Below are 19657 nucleotides of genomic sequence, written 5' to 3' on the forward strand. Positions count from 1 at the left end.
GGAAGTGGTCTTTTCGGAACGCTGATAGGGGAGGGGAGGGAAATATATCACTGGTGGTGGGGTCCGTTTGGAGGTGGCGGAAATGACGGCAGATGATATGTTGTACATGGAGGTTGGTGGGATGGTAGGTGAGGACCAGTGGGGGTTGGAGGGGCGGGGCTCAAGCGCGGAGGAGCGGGAAGTGGAAGAGATGCGATGGAGGGCATCGTCGACTACGTCTGGCGGGAAATTGCGGTCCTTGAAGAAGGTTTGTACGGTTTTGGAACTTGTCCTCCTGGGAGCAGATGCGGCGGAGACGAAGGAATTGGGAATATGGGATGGCGTTTTTACAGGGGGCAGGGTGGGAGGAGGTGTAATCTAGGTAGCTGTGGGAGTCGGTCGGTTTATAGTAGATGTCCGTGTCAATTCGGTCACCCGAGATTGAAATGGAAAGGTCTAGGAAGGGGAGGGAGGAGTCTGAGACGGTCCAGGTGAATTTGAGGTCGGGGTGGAAGTTGTTGGTAAAGTGAATGAACTGTTCAACCTCCTCGTGGGAGCACGAGGCAGCGCCGATACAGTCATCGATGTAGCGGAGGAAAAGGTGGGGGGTGGTGCCAGTGTAGCTGCGGAAGATGGACTGTTCCACATATCCTACGAAGAGGCAGGCATAGCTGGGGCCCATGCGGGTGCCCATGGCTACTCCTTTGGTTTTGAGGAAGTGGGAGGATTGGAAAGAGAAGTTGTTCAGGGTGAGGACCAGTTCAGTCAGTCGAAGGAGGGTGTCAGTAGAAGGGTACTGGTTGGTACGGCGGGAAAGGAAGAAGCGGAGGGCTTTGAGTCCTTCGTGATGGGGGATGGAGGTGTACAGGGACTGGATGTCCATGGTGAAGATAAGGCGTTGGGGACCGGGGAAGCGAAAATCATGGAGGAGGTGGAGGGCGTGGGTGGTGTCCCGAACGTAGGTGGGGAGTTATTGGACTAAGGGGGACAGGACCGTGTCGAGGTATGCAGAGATGAGTTCGGTCATCCGGTCCAGGGGACTTATCTATTTTCACAGTCTGCAGGATTTCTAATACTTCTTCCTTGTGAACCTCAATCACTCCTAATCTGGTAGCCTGTATCTCAGTATTCTTCATGACAACATTGTCGTTTTCCAGAGTGAATACTGTCGAAAAATATCCAAGACCGTGTTAGGGAACTGGAGCTGGAGTTGGATGAACTTCGGATCATTCGGGAGGCAGAGGGGGTCATAGATCAGAGTTATAGGGAAGTAGTAACTCCAAAGATGGCAGATAGATGGGTGACAGTGAGGGGGACTGGGAGGAAGCAGCCAGTGCAGGGACCCCCTGCGGCCATTCCCCTCAAGAACAAGTATACCGTTTTGGATACTTGTGGGGGGGATGACTTACCAGGGGTAAGTAACGGGGCTCAGGTCTCTGGCACGGAGCCTGTCCCCATTACTCAGAAGGGAAGGGTGAAGAAGAGCAGAGCAGTAGTAATTGGGGACTCGATAGTTAGGGGCACAGATAGGCGGTTTTGTGGGAACGAGAGAGACTCACGATTGGTATGTTGCCTCCCAGGTGCAAGGGTACGTGATGTCTCTGATCGTGTTTTCCGGGTCCTGGAGGGGGAGGGGGAGCAGCCCGAAGTCGTGGTCCATATTGGCACCAACGACATAGGTAGGAGGAGTGCCGAGGATGTTAGACAGGCTTTCAGGGAGCTAGGTTGGAAGCTCAGAGTTAGAACGAACAGAGTTGTTGTCTCTGGTTTGTTACCCGTGCCACGTGATAGAGATTCGAGGAATAGGGAAAGAGAACACTTAAATGCGTGGCTACAGGGATGGTGCAGGAGGGAGGGATTCCGGTTTTTGGATAACTGGGGTTCTTTCTGGGGACGGTGGGACCTCTATAAACAGGATGGTCTACACCTGAACCTGAGGGGCACCAGTATCCTTGGGGGGAGGTTTGCTAGTGCTCTTGGGGGGGGGGGGTTTAAACTAACTCTGCAGGGGCATGGGAACCCAGATTGTAGCTTCAGGGTGCAGGGCCTGGAGTGTAGGGAGGTTAGGAACATGGCATCAATTTCCAAGGAGGGTGTCTGTAAACAGGAAAGTGGCTTGAAGTGTGTATACTTCAATGCAAGAAGTATACGAAATAAGGTAGGTGAACTTGCAGCGTGGGTTGGTACCTGGGACTTCGATGTTGTGGCTATTACGGAGACATGGCTAGAACAGGGACAGGATTGGCTGTTGCAGGTTCAAGGATTTAAATGTTTTAGTAGGGTCAGAAGTGGGGGTAAAAGAGGGGGAGGTGTGGCATTGCTTGTCAAAGATAGTATTACAGTGGTGGAAAGGACGATGGATGAGGACTTGCCATCTGAGGTAGTTTGGGCTGAGGTTTGGAATAGGAAAGGTGAGGTCACCCTGTTAGGAGTCTTTTACAGGCCTCCCAATAGTCCTAGAAACGTAGAAGAAAGGATAGGGAAGGTGATTCAGGAGATGAGTGACAGTAATAGGGTGGTGGTTATGGGGGACTTTAACTTTCCTGATATTGATTGGGAAAGCTATAGCTCAAGTTCGTTAGATGGGTCAGTGTTTGTTCAATGTGTGCAGGAGAGTTTCCTGACACAATATGTAGACAGGCCAACAAGAGGTGAGGCCATACTGGATTTGGTTCTGGGTAACGAACCAGGCCAGGTGTTAGAATTAGAGGTAGGTGAGCACTTTGGGGATAGTGACCATAATTCGGTGATTTTTACTCTCGTGATGGAGAGGGTTAAGTGTGTACTACAAGGCAAGAGTTATAGCTGGGGTCAGGGAAATTATGATGCGGTGAGGCATGACTTAGGATGTGTGGCTTGGAAAAGTAGACTCCAAGGCAAGAGTGTAAATGATATGTGGAGCTTGTTCAAGGAGCAACTATTGAGTGTCCTTGATAATTATGTACCTGTCAGGCAGGGAGGAAAGGGTCTTGCGAGGGAGCCGTGGTTTAATAAGGAATTGGAATCCCTTGTAAAATGGAAGAGGGCGGCCTATCTCAAGATGAGACGTGAAGGTTCAATTGGGGCGATTGAGAGTTATAGGGTAGCCAGGAAGGACCTGAAGAGAGAGCTAAGAGCAGCAAGGAGGGGACATGAAAGGTCCTTAGTCGGTAGGATTAGGGAAAACCCTAAGGCTTTCTATAGGTATGTTAGGAATAAAAGAATGACTAGGGTAGGAATAGGTCCAGTCATGGATAGTAGTGGGAAGTTGCGTGTGGAGGTGGAAGAGATTGGGGAGACACTGAATGAATACTTTTCTTCAGTATTTACTCAGGAACAGGGCATTGTCGTCGATGTGAATACTGAGTCACAAATAAGTAGAATGGATGGCTTTGAGGTATGTAGAGAAGAGGTGTTGGAAATCCTGGAAAAGGTGAAAATAGATAAGTCCCCTGGGCCTGATGGCATTTATCCTAGGATTCTCTGGGAAGCAAGGGAGGAGATTGCAGAGCCATTGGCCTTGATTTTTATGTCCTCTTTGTCTACAGGAGTAGTGCCAGAAGACTGGAGGATAGCAAATGTGGTTCCCTTGTTCAAAAAGGGGAGTAGGGATAACCCTAGTAACTATAGGCCGGTGAGTCTCACTTCTGTTGTGGGCAAAGTCTTAGAGAGAATTGTAAGGGATAGGATTTATGCACATCTGGATAGGAATAATGTGATCAAGGATAGTCAGCATGGTTTTGTGAAGGGCAGGTCGTGCCTCACAAACTTTATTGAATTCTTTGAAAAGGTGACGAAGGAGGTTGATGATGGGAAAGCGGTAGATGTGGTATATATGGATTTTAGTAAGGCGTTTGATAAGGTTCCCCATGGTAGGCTACTGCAGAAAATACGGAGATATGGCATTGAGGGTGAGTTGGAGGTTTGGATTAGGAATTGGCTGGATGGAAGAAGACAGAGGGTAGTAGTTGATGGCAAAGTTTCTTCATGGAGTGCCGTCACTAGCGGTGTTCCGCAAGGATCTGTTTTGGGACCATTGCTGTTTGTCATTTTTATAAATGACCTGGAAGAGGGGTTAGAAGGTTGGGTGAGCAAGTTTGCGGATGATACGAAAGTCGGAGGAGTTGTTGACAGTGAGGAAGGATGTGGCAGGTTACAGCAGGATATAGAGAAGCTGCAGAGCTGGGCAGAAAGGTGGCAAATGGAATTCAATGTAGCTAAATGTGAGGTGATTCATTTTGGGAAGAATAACAAAAAGATGGGGTACTGGGCTAATGGTCGGATACTTGGTAGTGTGGATGAGCAGAGGGATCTTGGTGTCCATGTACACAGATCTCTGAAAGTTGCCACCCAGGTAAATAGTGCGGTGAGGAAGGCATATGGCGTACTGGCTTTTATTGGTAGAGGAATTGAGTTCCGGAGTCCTGAGGTCATGATGCAGTTGTATAAAACTCTGTTGCGGCCGCATCTGGAATATTGTGTGCAGTTTTGGTCGCCATACTATAGGAAGGATGTGGAGGCACTGGAACGGGTGCAGAGGAGGTTTACCAGGATGTTGCCTGGTATGGAAGGAAGATCGTATGAGGATAGACTGAGACACTTGGGGCTGTTTTCATTCGAGAAAAGAAGGTTTAGGGGTGACTTGATTGAGGTGTACAAGATGATTAGGGGGTTAGATAGGGTTGACAGTGTGAACCTTTTCCCGCGTATGGAGTCGGGTATTACAAGGGGGTATAGCTTTAAATTAAGGGGGGGTAGATATAGGACTGAAGTTAGGGGTAGGTTCTTCACTCAGCGAGTCGTAAGTTCATGGAATGCCCTGCCAGCAGCAGTGGTGGACTCTCCCTCTTTATGGGCATTTAAGCGGGCATTGGATAGGTATATGGAGGATAGTGGGTTAGTATAGGTTAGGTGGGCTTGGATCGGCGCAACATCGAGGGCCAAAGGGCCTGTACTGAGCTGTATTCTTCTATGTTCTATGTTCTATTTAGTTTTACCCCATCTCCTCTGACTCCACACACAACTTCCCACTACTATCCTTGATTGGCACTAATCTTACTCTCATCATTCTTTTATTCCTTAAATACCTATAGAAAGCCTGAGGTTTTACCCTGATCCTATCCGCCAACAACTTCTCATAACTTCCCCTGGCTCTTCTGAGCTCTCTCTTTAGGTCTTTCCTGGCTACCTTGTAACCCAGAAGCGCCCTAACTGAGCCTTCACATCTCATCCTAACATTAGCCTTCTTCTTCCTTTTGGCCAGAGATTCCACTTTCTTTGTAAACCACGGCGCCCGCGCTCTGCAGCTTGCTCTCTGCCTGACAGGTACATACTTATCGAGGACACACAGTAGCTTTTCCTTGAATTAGCTCCACATTTTTAATGTGCATTTCCCCTGCAGTTTCCTTCCCCATCCTATGTTTCCTAAATCTTGCCTAATTGCATCGTAATTGCCTTTCCCCAGCAGTAACCCTTGCCCAGCGGTATACACCGATCCCTTTCTATCACTAAAGTAAACATAACAGAATTGTGATCGCTATCACCAAAGTGCTCACCTCCTTCCAAGTCTAACACCTGACCAGGCTCATTACCCAGTATCAAATCTAATGTGGTTTCGCCCCTTGTTGGCCTGTCTACATACTTTGTCATGAAGCCCTCCTGCACACACTGGACAAAAACTGACCCATCTATAGGACTCGTACTATTGTGTTCCCAGTTAACATTTGGAAAGTTGAAGTCCCCCATGACAACGACCTTGTCTCTCTCACTCCTATCGAGAATCATCTTTGCTATCCTTTCCTCTACATCTCTGGAACTATTCGGAGGCCTATTGAAAACTCCCAACAGGGTGACCTCCTTTCCTGTTTCTAACTTCCGCCAATACTGCCTCAGTGACGAGTCCCCAAACATCCTTTCTGCAACTGTAATATTGTCCTTGACCAACAATACCACACCTCCTCCTCTTTTACCATCTTCTGTGTTCTTACTGAAACATCCAAATCCTGGAACCTGCAACAGCCATTCCTGACCCTGCTCTAACCATGTCTCGAAATGGCCACAACATCGAAGTCCCAGGTACCAACCCATGCTGCAAGTTCACACACCTTATTCCGGATGCTCCTGGCGTTGAAGTAGACAAACTTCAAACGAACTTCTTGCTTGCTGTTGCCATCTTGCGTCCCTGAAACTTGATGTTGGACCTCCCAACTCTCAACCTTTTCTATAATTAAACTGCAATTTTGGTTCCCAACTCCTTGCTGGATTAGTTTAAACCCACCCCAATAGCCTTCGCGAATCCCCCCCCCCCCCCAGATATTGGTACCGCTCTGGTTCAAATGAAGACCATCCTGCTTGTAGAGGTCCACCTACCCTAGAAAGAGCCCCAATTATCCACGAATCCAAAATCCTCCCTCCTGCACCATCCCTGTAGCCACGTGTTCAATTCCTCTCTCTCTCCATATTCCTTGCCTCACTAGAACGTAGCACGGGCAACAAACCAGAGGCAACAACTCTGTTCGTCCTAGCTCTAAGCTTCCATCCCCGCTCTCTGAATTTCTGCCTTAAATCCCCATCTTTCTCCCTACCCATGTCGTAGGTGCCTATGTGGACTCGTGTTGGGCCTGCTCCCACTCCCACTTAAGGATCCCAAAAACACGATCAGTGACATCACGAACCCTGGCACCTTGGAGACAACACACCAACCGTGAGTTTCTCTCGTATCCACAGAACCTCCTATCTGACCCCTAACTATGGAGTCTCCAATTACTACTGCTCTGCTTCTCTTTCCCTTTCCCTTCTGAGCAGCAGGAACAGATTCTGTGCCAGAGACCTGTACACCACTGCTTTCCCCTGGTACGTTCCCCCCCCAACAGTATCCAAAATGGTATATTTATTGTTGAGGGGAATGGCCACAGGGGATCCGGGCACTGCCGACCGGTTCCCTTTCCATCCCTTGACTGTAACCCTTTTTCTTGTACCTTAGGAGTGATTACCTCACTGTAACTCCTCTCAATAAACCACTCTGCCTCCCGAATGATCCGAAGTTCATCCAGCTCCAGCTCCAGTTCCCTAACGCGGATTTTGAGGTGTTGGAGTTGGCTGCACTTCCTGCAGATGTAGTCAGCAGGGACACTAGTGGTGACCCTTACCTCCCACATTCTGCAGGAGGAAAATTCAACTGTCCTAACCTCCGTTCACAGCATTCTAAATTCCCAAAGAGGCTGTTGAAAAAAATAAGGAATAAAAAAAATCGTTACCTTACCATTCTGGCGCAGAGGTCCTTTTTTTTTGGTTAGAGGAGGAGACACTACCCGAGTAGGGTTTCGTGTCATGCGACCACACAAATATATGACTTTCCAGAAGTCCTTCACTCCTCCCTCGCACCTCTCGACAAATGGAGGCCCGACTCCCAAGGTAAGTCCCTTTTAGTGCGGGAAAACTCACCCTTCCAGACACCCCAGCTTCACCACTCCTTCTCTCCTCGCCACTCTGGCAAATTTTCGATTGCAAATCTACTTCAAACACTATATGGCACGACTGAGTAAAATTTCAGTTCAACTCTGCATAGTATGTTCCAGATGACCAACCTGGAAAGCAAATTTCATGATTTTTCAATTCAGCCTTCTCCAATTTCCCTTTGGTGTATCTCCATCAGGTACTAAACTTCAACAAGTGCAATAATTTATTGGTAAAAAGATCTCAGGTTTCCCCCCCTTCCCACCACTCCAGTGCTCTGGAACCAATAACTCCCCTTCGACCAGATGAACCCTACGTTGTTGCTAACATTGGGAGCTGATCGCCTGAAAATTGCTTGTCTCGTCTCCCTTATTAAACCAGTGAAAGCAGTCATTAGTCATTACATGTCTGCCCAATACTGTGAGACGTCGTGCGATTCTGACAAGTGTTGTTGGTTATTTTCTTTAATTATGCTCCTTTCCTGCTCTGTCCACTTCCCAGCAGCTCGCCCTGCTTTACCTTCCTCCTCTCCTTTTTTGTCTCTATCTATCTGCTGGAAAATGGGACGAGAGTAATTAGATGTGGGTGTTGAGCAAATGAGCTGAAGAAGCCTATCAATCTCTTTGCATCTATTTGTGTTCCATGAAGTGGTTAATTTCACAATTTCAGATGAAATAAAAGCAGAATAGTTGTAATATTGAATATTTTCAGCATCTCGCTGTTTGTGTGAGTGTATCCCTCATACCAGATATGAAAATCTCCACATCTACATGCTTATCTAATTAGCATCCCTATCCAAACCTGCCCCCCTCTCTCTCTCTCTCTCTCTCCCTCTCTCTCTCTCTCTCTCTCTCTCTCTCTCTCTCTCTCTCTCTCTCTCTCTCTCTCTCTCTCTCTCTCTCACACACACACACACACACACACACATATACATCCAGCAAATGCAGGGAAATGTCAGAGTAATTGAAATATGTGTTCCTCTTTAGAACACTGTTAATAAGCAAAAAATCGACAATGTTATAGGAGCTTTTGCTCCTAATGAAGGGCTTTTGCTCAAAACGTCGATTTTCTGCTCCTCAGATACTGCCTGAACTGCTGTGATTTTCCAGCACCACTCTAAGCTAGAATGTTATATGAGCATTCAAGATACATCGAACATTCATGGTCATTCATTCACTTTCTTTGACTCAATCTAATTTCGCCCATTCTTAGAAGTTGGAGTATTTTATTTTATTGCAACATTTAGGTGTAGATCCAAGAACACTTCAAAACTCGACATCAACCAAGGCAAACAAGTCGCTTGATTGGCTCCACATTGACAAACATCACGCCCTACACCACTACACCACAGTGTGCACCATCTCCAAGATACACCACAGAAATTCATGAATGATCCTTACACAGTACCTTCCAAGATGAAAATGTGTTGCTGGAAAAGCACAGCAGGTCAGGCAGCATCCAAGGAGCAGGAGAATCGACGTTTCGGGCATGAGCCCTTCTTCAGGAATTCCTGAAGAATTCCTGAAGAAGGGCTCATTGAAGGAAAAGCTGTTGTGTTCATCTAAATAAACAGAAATTACCAAAATTAAAACGCAAAGCAAAGTGGAATTTTTAATAAAACATTAATATTCACCTGCTCAGTGGAACTTATTAGAAATTGCTACAGGAAACCATTTGAAGTACATTGAGAAGAATCAAGTCTCAACTATTGGTATTGTAAACAGTTTCAAGCCTCGGATAAAATAACAAAGTACTGTTTTAAGGCTGCAAGCTCAGGAAACTCCATGTGAAAAGACCACTGAAGAAATGACAAAGCAATAAATAATGGTTACAATCACGCACCACAGAATGCAAATGTGGGTCGAAGTGGCAGTGTCTTTGAGAATGCAAGAAACTGCGTGGAAGCAGGCAAGATGTTCGTGAAATGAAAACAGGTTGGATTTCAATTGCTTGAAGATACGTCAGTCAAAGAATTGAAGAACATTGTGTCGTGCAGAAGATTTGCCATGATGTCATAGGATCAATTCTGAACTGAATGCACTGTGCAGTTCTTGAAGTGCATTTCCCACCGCAGATCAATTCTGTGCTTTTATTTAAACAATGTAACAATGAGGTTAAAAGGATATTTTATCCCGTTCATTAACTCCTCTCGGAATTTAGTCTGTGTTAGTGCATAAATGCAGGTATTGGTACATGAGCTCAAAAGACGGAGCATGAATCCAACTTGCTGTGCAACATATACTGGATCACTAATGGTTTTGTCTGAATAATTATAATTGATGATTTGCCAGTTTGACGAATGTACAACGTACGTCATCCACAAAAGTATAAAATTAGCAGACAAGGCAAAAAGCAAAATAATGGATTTCCTTCGATTCTCCATCTCTGGATCAAAACTACTCCCATGACATTGGAATCCCCTTCGGCATTGATTAGCTCTTATAATATTCTTGATGGTGAGACCATTGAACACCAAAATCAAGAAAATAGGAAGTAACGGTGTTAGAATACTGTCGATCCACTCACATGCTGCCCAGAAAGGTGAGGTATAATAGTCTGGTCTTTGAATGCAAAACCATGGGACATTGTCAATGATAATTGACGGAACAAATGGAAAGTACCAGACAGTAGACCTCAAACAGCTGATAACCGCCACAATTGCTATCACCATAGTTGCAGTTTTCTCAGTACAATATTTTGATTTAAACTTCTGGGAACAAATGGCTACAAATCGATCAAATGTGAAAGCTAATGTGAACCAAACAGAGCAGTCGAGAGCTGCAAGCAACAAGACAGCTCTCATAGCACACACGGGAGTGATGAACAAAAAGGTGACCGGGAAATAAATGTTATTAATTCGATTCAGTATGATATTAATGATGACTAGTAGTAAATCTGCTACTGACATCGCCATCAGGTAACGGGTAATGCATTTGGAGAGACCACAGTTTCCTCGATAGAAGATCACAAGCGCCAGTAAATTAACTGAAAGAAAGGCAACAAAATGGGCAAGCTTTAGCTGTCAACACTACATGAATGTATCTTTAGCCTTATCAAATTTAGGATGGCAGTTGTGGACCAATTATTAAATGCTTTCAGTTCAATGTGAAGCTGAATAATATTACAATATTCGCCAGTAGGAATTTATTGTATGACCAAATGAACAAATCAAACTGAATCAAAGTAAATAACAATAGAAATCTGAACAATTAGAGGATGTAATAAGTCCTGTCAATAAAATGCAGTGATTTGAATCGTACAGCAATCATAATTCATTGAATATTTCATAAACAAAGTTTGATATTTTAAATCTTACATTGTCAATTTGTGAAGGATAAAATAATTCACTCCAGCTTCTAATACGAGAGCTAAAATTACAAAGGCATATTTTTCTGTATCCAGCTAGGGCATATAAATGCTTATATTTTCCTACTTGCTGAACTTTCTGAAAACATTCAAAACCATAAACATGTCAATTCGGCATAACTGAGAGTCACGAATCTGTCAATGTGTGTTGTTAGTATTTTCTCTGTTGCTTCCAGTACTGGGATATCTTCGAATGTAAAAGTGATTATCTCACCTCAGGAGAATCAACAAACAATTAACAACAAAAAAGGAGTCAAGGATTGCAAATAAACGTTAGATAAAACTACAAAGTCAATCATGAATCATGTTTAGCGGTCACATCAATAAAATTAACAAATATATTTTTCAAAATTTTAGATCATAAAACATGGAAGCATCAATAGGCTTTTTGTCCATCAATGGATGGCTGATGCGATCGCCCTCCATTCCACTTGACTGCCTTTTCATGATAACACTGATTTAAAATCTGAGCCTTGAATATATTAATGTCCCACCTTCAACAGTCATCTGAGAGAGCAAACTCGCCCTTACCTCTGTCTGAACTGTGAGAGCTCTGATTTTGAGATCATGCCTTCTGGTCGTCGACTCACCCACAAGGAGAAAAACTTAGTCTCCAATTCAAATTCTCTCAAAATCTTTAAAGTTTTGTTCAGGTCTGATTTCATACTTCTCAATCTCAACCAAATACAGGACGAACATACACAGCGTTTCCTCAAAATATAGCTCCTTCCTAACTCGTAGCAGCCCATTTAACATTGACTGAACTCTCTGAGATGTTAATCTATCTTTCCTCACATAAAAGATCTTCAATACAATATTCCAAGGAATTCTGACAACGGACTGGCATATTTTGTTAACAAAGTTTTCTTGCTTTGGAAAAAGTCACGTTATATATAAGGAAACATAACTGATGTTAGAAATAAGGACACTTTGGAATTGACAAGAGCAGCAACAGCAATTAAATACTGAGGCTAATTATTAGATTTAAAACCTTACCTAATACGCCAATAGCTGCGAGAAATGGATAGTAAATACGTTCAATCTGAAATATTAAAGGGTACATAATCTTCTTCAAAAGGAAGCTTTTGATGTGGAAGTCGTGATGCTGGCTGCTTCAAAGTCAATATGAATCCAAACTCCTGTTATTTATACTAAAGAGGAAGCTCTGTTGAAACAAATGATATTACAGCACTCCAAATAACACTAATGACACTTCCCTGAATAAGCCACCAGGGCATTCTCTTATTTCAAAATCGTTCAGTCAAATCCATTTGCAAGAACTATTGCAGCATTAGACAAAAATTGAAGTGTCTTTGGAAGAAATAGAGAAAATTAAAACGAGGTTTGAAATGTATTTAAATTTAGCGTGACTTGGTGGCTCAGTGGTTAGCACTGCTGCCTTACAGTTCCATGGATTTGGGTTTAATCACAGTATTGGGTGACTGTCTATGTGGAGTTTGTACATTCACCATGTGTCTGCGTGAGTTCCTTCTGAGCGCCCCAGTTCACTCCCACAAGCCAAAGTTGCGTGGGCTGCGAGAATTGGTTGTGCTACTTTGCCTATAGCGTTCAGGGATGTGTAGGTCAGCTGCATTAATCAGGTGTAAATGAGGAGTAATAGAGTAGGGAATTGGTCTGAATGGATTGCTCTTTGCTGGATCAATCTGACCTGTTGGACCAAATGGACTTTTTCTGCAGTGTAGGAAGGCCATGGTTACGTGTTTTGATGATCAATGATACTACTTAGCCACAACTGACAACCACGTGGATGTCTTACGTCTACATGAAATATTAATCTGCAGTAAGTTTGCTTTTAATCTACATTTCATACTTCCCTTTAAAGTATTGTTTTGAGAGATGCCCAAATATTCTTTGAAATTCATTATCTCATAAACTAAATCCAAGGAGCTCCATTTGCAGATGTGTTGGGAGGGCAAAATTCCAGGAAAATAACATGTGATGCAGGATCATACAGGATTATTCCAATATTGTTCGCTTCATAAGAAAAAAGGTTAAAACAAATTTGAGTTTTGATATCAGAAAAGTCATTTTCGATTCTCAAATGTGACAACAGTGGCCAATATAATATCACAACATATTAAACATTCAAACTCTCCCGCAAGCATGAACAATCACCGCAGCAATATAGTAATGCGGGGCAAGCTGCAAACTTTTTTGACATCACCTGTGAAACTCTCTACATCACCAGCGACAGGTATAAGAGTAGTTCACGCCAGCACTGGAATTTTCATTGAGTCTCAAATTGCTCTCAATCTGGGCAATACTTCCTGTGGAACATGAGGACTTTTGCATTATTAAGCTCAGCGGGTCATCAATCATGCTGTTATATGACCAAAGATAATCAACTCCAAAAAAATCGAAGCAAATTGACTTTTTTAAAATCAAGGGATATAAATACACTAGCCATTTGTCGAGTGCTAACCATACTTAAGACGCAGATATAAAAGAAAACAAAGCATTTGAGATGCTGGAGATCTAAAAACAACATTGAAAAGCGATAAATTGCTGCAACAATTCGGGTGGTGACGAAACATTAGTATAGAGAGAAACTGATGTAATGTCTCAAGTTTGCTGACCCTTCTTTAGAAATTCAAACAGTTCAGTACGGGTGGTATTTATGCCACTGATGGCGATTTGGATGGGATGGGTGGAACTGAGAGGTTTAGATGGAGGTGAAGCCCAGACTGAGAGTTAGAGGCAGAGAGAATGATAAAAGTCCTTCAACACAGGCAGACCCTTTACCCCAAACAGGTCCATGCCGTACAAAATGCCCATCCACGCTAACTCAATTTCCATGCATTTGCCCCATGTCCTTCTAATCCTTTCCTATGCATATACTTGTCAAAAACTCCTTTGAATGTTGTTAATGTACCCCCCTGAATCGATTCTGCTGACAGCATACTCCGTATGCATACTACCCTCTGTGGAAAGACGTTGCTACTCAGGTTCCCTTTTATTCTTTCCCGTCTGATATTAAACTGATGCCCTCTCGTCCTCAATTCCCCAAACCTGGAAAAAAGACTGACGGCGTTCACAGTATCCATGCCTCTCATGATCTTATCCACCTCGACATGTTCCCCTCTCAGTGTCCCATTCTCGAAAGAAAAGGTCCTAGCTTGTCCAAGCTCTCCCGAAACCTCAGACCATTGAGTCGAGGCAACATCCTTGTAAATTACTTCTGCACTCTTTCTAGTTTAAGAACATCCTTTCTATAGCAAGGTGACCAAAACTGAACACAGTACTCCGAGTGCCACCTCACCAACGTCCTGTAAAACTGCAACATAACTACCTAACTTCAATGCTCAATATCCTAACTGGTGAATGCCATTGTGCCAAAAAAAAGCCTTCTTCACTGTTCTGACTACCTGTGACTCCACTTTCAGAGAACTGTGAACTTCAGCTCCAAGATCCCTCTTTGGCTCTACCATTCACCATGAAACTCCGACCTTCATTTGACTTTCCAAAATGCAAGACCTCACATTTATGGATATTATTTCCTCCGGGTGCTCCGGTTTCCCCTCACAGTCCAAAGATGTGCAATTCAGGTGAATTAGCAATGCTAAGTTGGGGTTGGTGACGATTCGCCATGGCACATTCGTCGCCGCCGTTTAGCCACTGCCAGTTTGCCACCAGCGTTTCTCCACTGGGGTCTTTTGACCTCTGGAGACGATTCGCCACCGGAAATATATATATATATATATATATATGTGTGTGTGTGTTGATTGTTTTCCCTCCCGCCTGCTCTTTCATACTTCTCAGTCCCCTTTTCATTATACAACAACATAGTACATATTGATAAAAAACGAGGTGAAATAAATATCATTTTATTGGTTTATTCATAAAAATGAGTTACAGACACTTGCAGTGGCGAATCGTCCACAGTGGCCAATGGGTGGTGGCGAAGCGTCCCATCCCGGTTAAATTGACCATAGTGTTAGGTGCCTGATCAGGGAGAAATATGGGGAATGAGGCTGGGTGAGTTGCTCTTCAGGGCAGTAAAAGGGCAGTGGCTACTCGGTGGCGGCGAATGGTCCCATCCCGGTTAAATTGACCATAGTGTTAGGTGCCTGATCAGGGAGAAATATGGGGAATGAGGCTGGGTGAGTTGCTCTTCAGAGGGTCGGTGTGGACTTGTTGGGCCGAAGGGGCTATTTCAATACTGTAGGATATCTAATCTAAACTCCAATTAAAGTGAAAACATCTGAAGGGATTGCTCATGATAGATTCGGGAGATGAGCAAATGCTCACTTGGTACTAATGGGGAGAGACAAAGTTGAAACTCGGACGGCTTTGCTGAGATCAACCTGAAGTTTGTTTGTGGGTGGGTAACAGCGGAAGTTACTCATGCTCTGTAATTGCGGCCAGCATAGCTAAGATAGATCAACAGTAATCCAGTACATGTTTGTGTTCTAGAATTTATCAGATCAATAACGGCACTGCAAAATAATGGTAAAAACATGTACATGATGATGAATTGAATCTGTCAATTGAATCAAAGTGAGATCCTGTCATGGTTGTGACAATGCTATCACTTTATTAAAAAGTTATTTTGTCCTTGAGTTTATTTTTAAAGAAATTTCGTAAAGGCAGAGGTGCCAAGGGGTCTAGGTAGAGCCTCGTTTAACAATGGCAGGGGAGTGGCCAATTCTCCAAGTTCAGTTTTATTGATCGAAACAAAACTGGGAGGTAGAGCTCGTGTGATATTTGCATTACTATTAGATGAGGTATCTGGGGAGTATGAAGTGGAGAGGAAAGCCATCTTAAGTGCATGCGAGTTTGTGCCAGAAGCTGACAGACATATCGAATGAGATAAGTAAAGAGCACAAGTTATCAACTTTAAAACAAGTGGGTGAAAAAAAGCAGGTGTTGCGGATACCTCATGTTTTGCCATTAGGAGATCCTTCAGGAGGAAGGAAATCTGAGGCTAAAATGCAATTTCTTTTGTCGTGGACTGCGTAGGGATGTAGTTACATTTTTCCAGACATGCCATACATGTTAGATAATTGGAAATCCACAGGTAGTAACAAAACCAGCAGGTTTCATACCGATTCCTGCATTTTATGAAATATGTATACAGTTCTTAAGTGTTTGCGAAGGTTCATTACAGAAAACAGAAGGTCTGAGTCAGCATTTGTTAACAAAAGTGAATGCTTCCACGAGATTTTGATTTGAAAATGTGACAGCTGTAGAAAATAGCTGTAGAACAGTTACTGATATTTTGCCCCAAATACGGATACTCACAGAGAAACAATCAGTTCAAGGGTCACATTTTATAGCAAAATTATTCAGGGAAGTTATGGACACCTTAGGAAAATAGCAATTCAAATCCACTTCCAACATTCAGAATGATAGGGAGCGCTCACAAGTTGGCAACAGACGTGAAAGCCCATGTTAAGGGTTTATAGTTAATACTATCCAGACGATGGGGATAAAGTAAATCCGTTTGTATCTTTTCACATTACCGATGCACCAAATGAATCTATCAGTTTCAAGTCCATTTGAAATAGTTTTGGGCGTGATGGCCCAAATTAAGGAAGAAATAATTAATCAGAGTTCAGAAACCATTCATTTGGAATTTATGTCAAAGATAAGTGAATGATTAAATAGAGTGTAGGAGGTAGCTATTTAAATAATCACAGTATTTTATGAAACAGGAAGCAGACAAGAGATCAACGGTTCGCAGTTTTACTAATAGGAATAAAGTGTTAGTGTTACTTTCGATGACTGACAAACCATTAAAAACAAGATTGTCTTTATATAATCGAAGGGAGATTGAGTGAAGTAATGTTTTTAATAAGGATTCCAAAGAAATCTCACAGAGTATGCTGTGTGAGTATGCTCAAACGGTATTCTGATAGGGAAAGAAAAGAAAAAGGAAAACTTGGTCCTGTTTGCAAAAGACAGTGATGAACCAAGTTCAGAGGATGCTGAATTGGGCATTCCTCAAATTAGCTAGGAAAATGAAGAAGTTCTCAAAAATTGGGATAAATTAATCATTAAACGTTCAGAGGATAACTGGAAGGAGCTGAAAGACGTATCAAAATTGCGTGGGGAGACATGTCGGAATAAGGTGAAAATTACGAATTTCATTATCCATTATATAGAGAGTGGAACTGTTTTAATTAAGCAACATCCTTCCGGATATAACTCTGCAATTGGCACAGGTTCAAAAAGAGATTGAATATTATTATAGACTAAGCCTGACCTCTCAAAACATTCTTAAGCGTGCAGCTTAAGCGATAACTTTGCAATTTTTTCATTGAGTGTACCCGGATGAAGCTAGCTGGGTTTACTGCTAGATTTTAAAACAGACAGAAAATTATTCATAAAGCAACACGATGAAACACAAAACATAGAATAAAGAAACACAACAGAACTCAACCAATCCAACTAGACTTAATTATCCTGTTCTGAATACACACAACAGCCCTAATAACAAAACTCCCTTTGAAAAAAAAGTGAAAATGGAACACATGCTTACAGGTTTATGTTGAAGGGCAGAAAAAGAGACAGATTTTCCAGACACTCCCTGTTGAACTTCCAACCAGTTCAAGACGGAACTAAACTGCTCAGCTCAGCTGGACAGCTGACCACTCCCCTTTCGTTATCCATGTCACTTCTAAAACATGACCACTTTCGCCTGAAATCTCATCTGGTTACAAATAAACAAAAGGCATCTAAAAATCCTTTTTCATCTCTATAGCAAACCAGACTGATCAGAGCCTGGCCCACTTTATTACCCCTCCGAAAAAGTGCAGGATAGAGTATGCTTGAGTTTACATTGTGTTATTGGAAAAGCACAACAGGTCAGGCAACATCCGACGAGCAGGAAAAACGACGTTTCGGGTCAGAGACCTTCATCAGGAATAACACTGGGAACCTCGGATGTGAACTGAACTGAAATGTTAATTTTCCTGCTCCTCGGATGCTGCTTGACCTGCTGCACTTTTACAGCAATATGCTCTCAACTCTGATCTCCAGCATCTGCGGACTTCACTGCCACAAGAACATAGAACATAGAAGAATACAGCGCAGTACAGGCCCTTTGGCCCTCGATGTTGCGCCGATCCAAGCCCACCTAACCTATACTAACCCACTATCCTCCATATACCTATCCAATGCCCGCTTAAATGCCCATAAAGAGGGAGAGTCCACCACTGCTACTGGCAGGGCATTCCATGAACTTACGACTTGCTGAGTGAAGAACCTACCCCTAACTTCAGTCCTATATCTACCCCCCCTTAATTTAAAGCTATGCCCCCTTGTAATACCCGACTCCATACGCGGGAAAAGGTTCACATTGTCAACCCTATCTAACCCCCTAATCATCTTGTACACCTCAATCAAGTCACCCCTAAACCTTCTTTTCTCTAATGAAAACAGCCCCAAGTGTCTCAGTCTTTCCTCATACGATCTTCCTTCCATACCAGGCAACATCCTGGTAAACCTCCTCTGCACCCGTTCCAGTGCCTCCACATCCTTCCTATAGTATGGCGACCAAAACTGCACACAATATTCCAGATGCGGCCGCACCAGAGTCTTATACAACTGCATCATGACCTCAGGACTCCGGAACTCAATTCCTCTACCAATAAAAGCCAGTACGCCATATGCCTTCCTCACCGCACTATTTACCTGGGTGGCAACTTTCAGAGATCTGTGTACATGGACACCAAGATCCCTCTGCTCATCCACACTACCAAGTATCCGACCATTAGCCCAGTACCCCATCTTTTTGTTATTCTTCCCAAAGTGAATCACCTCACACTTAGCTACATTGAATTCCATTTGCCACCTTTCTGCCCAGCTCTGCAGCTTCTCTATATCCTGCTGTAACCTGCCACATCCTTCCTCACTGTCAACAACTCCTCCGACTTTTGTATCATCCGCAAACTTGCTCACCCAACCTTCTAACCCCTCTTCCAGGTCATTTATAAAAATGACAAACAGCAATGGTCCCAAAACAGATCCTTGCGGAACACCGCTAGTGACGGCACTCTATGAAGAAACTTTGCCATCAACTACTACCCTCTGTCTTCTTCCATCCAGCCAATTCCTAATCCAAACCTCCAACTCACCCTCAATGCCATATCTCCGTATTTTCTGCAATAGCCTACCATGGGGAACCTTATCAAACGCCTTACTAAAATCCATATATACCACATCTACCACTTTCCCCTCATCAACCTCCTTCGTCACCTTTTCAAAGAATTCAATAAGGTTTGTGAAGCACGACCTGCCCTTCACAAAACCATGCTGACTATCCTTGATCACATTATTCCTATCCAGATGTGCATAAATCCTATCCCTTACAATTCTCTATAAGACTTTGCCCACAACAGAAGTGAGACTCACCGGCCTATAGTTACTAGGGTTATCCCTACTCCCCTTTTTGAACAAGGGAACCACATTTGCTATCCTCCAGTCTTCTGGCACTACTCCTGTAGACAAAGAGGACATAAAAATCAAGGCCAATGGCTCTGCAATCTCCCCCCTTGCTTCCCAGAGAATCCTAGGATAAATGCCATCAGGCCCAGGGGACTTATCTATTTTCACCTTTTCCAGGATTTCCAACACCTCTTCTCTACATACCTCAAAGCCATCCATTCTACTTATTTGTGACTCAGTATTCACATCGACGACAATGCCCTGTTCCTGAGTAAATACTGAAGAAAAGTATTCATTCAGTGTCTCCCCAATCTCTTCCGCCTCCACACGCAACTTCCCACTACTATCCTTGACTGGACCTATTCCTACCCTAGTCATTCTTTTATTCCTAACATACCTATAGAAAGCCTTAGGGTTTTCCCTAATCCTACCGACTAAGGACCTTTCATGTCCCCTCCTTGCTGCTCTT

Source organism: Chiloscyllium plagiosum, unplaced genomic scaffold (assembly GCF_037043375.1).
Source record: "Chiloscyllium plagiosum isolate Xiang-an unplaced genomic scaffold, Cpla_swu_hap1 HiC_scaffold_41, whole genome shotgun sequence".
Lineage (NCBI taxonomy): Eukaryota > Metazoa > Chordata > Chondrichthyes > Orectolobiformes > Hemiscylliidae > Chiloscyllium > Chiloscyllium plagiosum.